Source organism: Saccopteryx leptura, chromosome 3, assembly GCF_036850995.1.
Source record: "Saccopteryx leptura isolate mSacLep1 chromosome 3, mSacLep1_pri_phased_curated, whole genome shotgun sequence".
NCBI classification, from domain to species: domain Eukaryota; kingdom Metazoa; phylum Chordata; class Mammalia; order Chiroptera; family Emballonuridae; genus Saccopteryx; species Saccopteryx leptura.
The window spans coordinates 199,978,845-199,984,844 of record NC_089505.1 but is presented as its reverse complement, the minus strand read 5'-3'; the positions used below and the strand labels follow the sequence as shown (position 1 = coordinate 199,984,844).

At 43.1% G+C, this 6,000-nt stretch overlaps 1 pseudogene; it reads left to right on the top strand.

Moving 5' to 3' along the window:
* The first annotated feature begins 662 nt into the window (after positions 1–662).
* The window catches only part of LOC136398402 (high mobility group protein B2 pseudogene), a 51,749-nt pseudogene continuing 46,411 nt past the window's right edge, over positions 663–6,000 (top strand).

Below are 6,000 nucleotides of genomic sequence, written 5' to 3'. Positions count from 1 at the left end.
CAGTGACCCGAGCATGCGGTGTGAGAGCACACCCACAGGATCCCCACGCCCCAATGCTAGAGCCGAGTAGAAGCGATTACAGTTGGAGCCCAGAAGGGAACGCGGCTGATTTCACTTCTGGAAAAGCCCATAGACAAGAGCAAACCTAAGCCCACGTTAGCACATCAGTTGACCTACAATCGGAGGGTGTACGAGGAAGGACTGAGGCGGCGCATCAGCGGGGAGGAAAACCCGCTGGGGAGTGGGCAGAGGAAGCAAAGCAAAATGTCAGATAAGAAAAGAGAAGGAGGAAGAAAGACGTTTGATTGAAGAGAGGGAGGTGGGAAGGCGCGGAGATGGCACGAGCAGCCTGGTGACGCAGAGCAGAGGAGAAAAGAGGCGGGCACCCGATCTCTATCCTCCCAACCCTCCTTTCCCGGGATCCCGCCGCGGCCCGACACCACGTGTGGTGCAGACGGCGGCGAGGAACTCTGGGGCGAGGGAGGTGGGGAAGCAGGGACCAAAGAACTCAGCGCCCCAGACCGTGCCGGGCGTGCTGCACACCTGGTACCTGGGACTTGCCATCTGCTGGGAGCTCACCGCCGGCTCCGGCCAGGGGTGTGGGCTTGGAGAGAGATAAGGACATTACCTGGGGAGTGAATGGCTTCATGTCAACCCCCGCAATGAACTCAGTCAATCAACGTTTACGTGGCTCCTACTGTGTGCAGAGCGCAGCCTCAGTCCGCTCCAGCTGCGGGGCTCGGGAACTGCTCCTTCTGTTCGGTTACGCCCTCAAGCTAGAAAAGAATCTTGTGTATATTGTTGTATAAGTTCACAATTCGAACAACATCAGCAAATTCGTCGTGCCAAGGAGAGCGTCTGAAGCAGTTTGGGGGTCTGGAGAAGTGTTGGGTCTGGTGGAGTAAAGGACGGAGGTTTGGTGATTTTTCACTGCTTCCTGACACATAAATGACCCCCCACTCCTGTCCCCAATTCTCACAATGCAGAGATCAAAATTAATTTAAAATAGTTCAGTAACATTTAATCTGGGCTAGAACGATTTGCAAATTACTGAAAGCTGTCCTTAAACACTCAAACTTATTAATTTCACAAATATCAGACACGAAACACTGCCTTGTAACAAGTGTTTCGTAATGTAACTTTTTACTATCCTGAGAGGAAATTCGTGGATAATATAACTCACTACGCACCTAATATACATTTTTAAAGATTTTATTGATTTTAGAGAGAGGAAAAGAGAAGGGATGGTGGGAAGCATCAACTCATAGCCAGTCCCTTCTCGCATGTGCCTTGACTGGGCCAGCCCTCAGCACTCCAGGCAGACACTTTATTCCACTGTGCCACCACAGGTCAGCCACACCTAAGATTTTTAAAATCAATATAATGCTCAAACTACATATAAAGGAGAAATACAAGATACAAAAATAATAAAAGAATACACATTTCAAATGTGCATGTCATGCTATCTTTTTTCTTTTTTTGTATTTTTCTGAAGTTGGAAACGGGAGGCAGTCAGACAGACTCTTGCATGCACCCGACTGGGATCCACCCGGAATGCCCACCAGGGGGCGATGCTCTGCCCATCTGGGGCGTTGCCCTATCACAACCAGAGCCATTCTAGCACCTGAGGCAGAGGCCATGGAGCCATCCTCAGCGCCCCAGCCAACTTTTTGCTCCAATGGAGCCTTGGCTGCGGGAGGGGAAGAGAGAGACAGAGAGGAAGGGGAGGGGGAAGGGTGGAGAAGCAGATGGGCGCTTCTCCTGTGTGCCCTGGCTGGGAACGAACCCAGGACTCCTGGACGCCAGGTCAACGCTCTACCACTGAGCCAACTGGCCAGGGCCATGTCATGCTTTCATTAGAACATATAAAATACTGTCTAAAATGTTTAAAATTCTCCCTAAGGAGTAGTGCCCAGATGTGAAGTATGCATTATGAGTGCCAAACAAATACTAAGTAAAGGGAATGCTATTGATATTCTAAATTCTTAAATGGGTAGTGGATGTGGTGGGTTGTTAGGATAAACCAGCCTTGTGCTGTTCTTGCCTTGATGTAGACCCTACCCCCTTGACTCTGGATTTGGTTACCTGACTTGCTTCGACCAATAATAGCACAGTAACCCGCATGACTCAAAGCAGAGGCTTGATGAGTGCCACTTATTGCAGTTTTCCCACTTGGAACCTTGAGAACATGGTGTTGGGAAGAAGCTAGTCTAAGTCAGTAGAGGATGTGAGCTTTTTGTGAGAAAGCCATTGACATGCCTTGCCAACACTAGGGTCCCAGGCATGTGACACTTCAGTAGGAGTGTCAGATGGCTACAGCCACATAATTGATCCCAGATGAGTCCAGCAGAAGAATCACTCAAATTGACAACCCACAGAATTATGAGAACAATGCACCATTGTTTTAAATCGCTATATTTGGGGTGGTTTGTTACATAGTAATAGAGGATAGAGTAGTATTAATTACAATACCATGGGATAGATGTCAACATAAAAATCCACCCAAGAAGGTTATCTTTTCTTCATGACTCTAGACCTTCATTATGAGTTCAGTCAAATATTCATCAGTGCCCATGGTGGATGTGAGTTCATTAGATTTCTTTTTTTTTTTTAAGATTTTATTTATTGATTTTAGAGAGAGAAAGAGAGAGAGCAAGATTGTAGTTGTTCATTGACTGCTTCTCATATGTGCCTTAACCAGGCAAGCCTGGGGTTTCGAACCAGCAACCTCAGCATTCCAGGTCAGGGCACTGTGCCACCACAGGTCAGGCAAGTTTATTAGATTTCAATAACCCCAGACATCTTATCTATTCTAGTTGCAAGTTGCGCTTCTTTATTTCCCAGATTACCCTGAAATTCTTTCCCCTTAGGAGGCCTGCAGTTCACCCACACTGTTATATTTCATCTCTGTCACTCCTGCTATCTGTCGCCTTTTCTGACTAGCTCTTCTCTGTCTACTGTTTTCTTTTTCCTTCTTCCTGGTCTTACTTCTCTCCATTTTCTGCTATTGCTTCAATATTTATGTGTTATGGTTAGGCCCTGGCCAGTTGGCTCAGTGGTATAGCATCAGCTTGGTGTGTGAATGTCCAGGGTTTGATTCCTGGTCAGGACACACAGGAAAAAGGACCATTTGCTCCTCCACCCCTCCCTCTCCCCCATCTCCCTTTTTCTCTCTTCCCCTCTGCAGCCATGGCTGCTTCAAATGAGTTGACCCAGGCGCTAAGGATGGCTCTGTGGAACCTCAACCTCAGGCGCTAAAAAAAGTAGCTTGGTTGCTGAGCAACGGGCCATAGATGGGCAGAGCATCACCAGTAGGGGGCTTGCTGGATGTATTCTGGGTGGATGCCAGTTTGGGGCACATGAGGAAGTCTGTCTCTCTGTCTCCCCTCCTCTCATTTATAAATAAATAAATAAATAAATAAATAAATAAATAAATAAATAAATAAATAAAATGTACTTATGGTCAGTTAACATACCAACCATAGTAAGACTTCAGTAATTTGCGTTGTTAGTGTATCTTGGCTTTTTGACTTTGCTTCTGCTTATAAATTTCTTTTAGTCGATTATTGGGGGCTGGATGACTACCAACTCCCTAGACTCTTGAAAAGTGTGGTGTTCACATACAGGGTGTAATTCTAACATCATGGGATGGCATATTAGTCAAGGTTTTCCAGAGAAGCAGCACAAACAGGAGATAGGTAGATTTTAATTATGGAGACAAATCTTAAAATCTGCAATCAGCAAGCTGGAGAGCCAAAACTGAGGCTCCAGTCCAAACCTCAGGAGGCTTGAAACCCAGGAAGAGCTGATGTTTCAGTTGGAGTCTTAAGGCAAACAACAAACAAACAAAAACAATGTTGCTACATGCAGGCAATCAGGCAAGGGGAGTTCTCACTGACTGGGGGGGCGGGGGAGGGGAGTCAACCTTTTTGTCCCGTTCAGGCCTGCAAATGATTGGTTGAGGCCCAGCCACATTAGGGAAGGCAATCCACTTTACTCAGTCTATTGATTTAAACGTTAATCTTATACAAAAATACCTTTACAGAAACACCCAGAATACTATTCAAACAATTATCTGAGCAACCCATGGCCCAGTCAAGTTGGCATGTAAAATTATAACATTTTTCTAATGAAAATTCAGGCTATCCAAGAAGATATTGAATTGAGCTACAATTAGGCAATAATAACATATAATATAGGTCTTTATTATAGTTTTTCTAGTAGTTTCAAGTAGGTTTTTAACATGGACAGGAGGAGCAAAAGAGAGGGTAAGAGAAGACCAATTTGAGAAGGGAAGGTTTGAATATAGTGCTCTTAGCTACAGGATATGGTATGATAGATGAGAAAAGGAAAAACTGATGGCTAAAATTTGCTTCCCTCTTTAAACATACAGCTTTAATTTCTTGAGACCTGAAAGTTCCTATTGTTAATATGCTAGATAGTGTCACTAAACTTACTTCAATCTTAAGAGAAGAGATAGAGCTTTCCTTTTTATGTATATGCTTCAAGGGTAAATAAAGAGAAAAAGAAAGTGTTTCTAAAATTCCATACCATGTAATTAAAGGATATGCTTTACTAACCTTCCTTTAGAAGTAATTCTCTTATGATAACCATTGCCTATGTCTTGTGGTCTATATAACAGTTTCTAAATTTGAGCCCAGCAATCCCCAAAGTGGCTCCCTTGGGACACTAGACTGAATGGTTACATTTCTAAATATGTGACCTCCATGGTTGCATGAAAAGGAAAGTGTAAAGAAATCTTACTCATCCTTAAATGCCTCCTCCTGGAGTGACACACATCACTGTTCTCATAGCCCATTGGACATAACTCAGCACGTGGCCCTGTGTGAAGGCTTGGGCATCTGGCTCTACTCTGTGCCCTAGGAGAGAAGGAAAATGGGTACAGATGAATACTAGAAATCTGTTCCATATTACTTATGGAATTGATATACCTCATCTACACGAGCTATAAAGTGAATCTATTTTAAGTGGATCCTATTTTCCTTTTAGCTGCATGTGAAAACCAGGAATTTTTTTTACCTGGACTAATATTTTAAGATATATTTTATAAATATCTTATTTATTGATTTTATAGAGGGGGTAATAAGCATCAGCTCATAGTTGCCTCACTCTAGTTGTTCATTGCTTGCTTGTGTATGTGTCTTGACCAGGGTTTTGAACCAGCAACCTCAGCATTTCAGGTCACAGCTCTATCCACCATGTCACCACAGACCAGGCAAATACTTTAGGATATTTTTAAAAACGACATTAAGGTTTTTGGGGTGGGCGAAGGGGAGGGGCACAAAGAAAACCAGATAGAAGGTGACAGAAGACAATTTGACTTTGGGTGAGGGGTATGCAACATAACCAAATGTCAAAATAATCTGGAGATGTTTTCTCTGAACATATGTACCCTGATTTATCAATGTCACTGCATTAAAATTAATAATAAAAAATGACATTAAGGTTTTTTAAAAATCATTAGAGTATGATGTGGTAGCAGTAGAAATCTATCACAACTAGAAAAAAAGATTACGAAAGTCATATCTTTAAAGACAACGGTGAGCTTTAAAAGCATATAAGACCAGAAGAAATAAATTTAGAGAAAGAAGCTAAAACTGTTAGCCATCTCCTTGCTGGGCAGCATTTGCTGAGTCTGGGCATAGAATGTCATAGGAAAACAAAGGGAAAAAACAGAATTTTTTATATCCATGAATGAATTGGAATCCACAGGCTCATCAAATAGCTCTTTTCCCCTACAAGATATGTGCTGAATGCTAGGGCAAAATAGGAGACTGGCTCAGCCACAAAGGCAAAGAGGTATCAGTTGCAGACCAATTCATGCTAGAGAAAGGGGCCTGCAACAAAACAAAACAAACAAACAACAACATATATTATAAACAGTCATGTGTCATTTAGCTGTGGGGACATGTTCTGACAAATTCATTGTTAGGCAATTTTAGCATTATGCAAATTTCATGAAGCCTAGATGTTATAGTC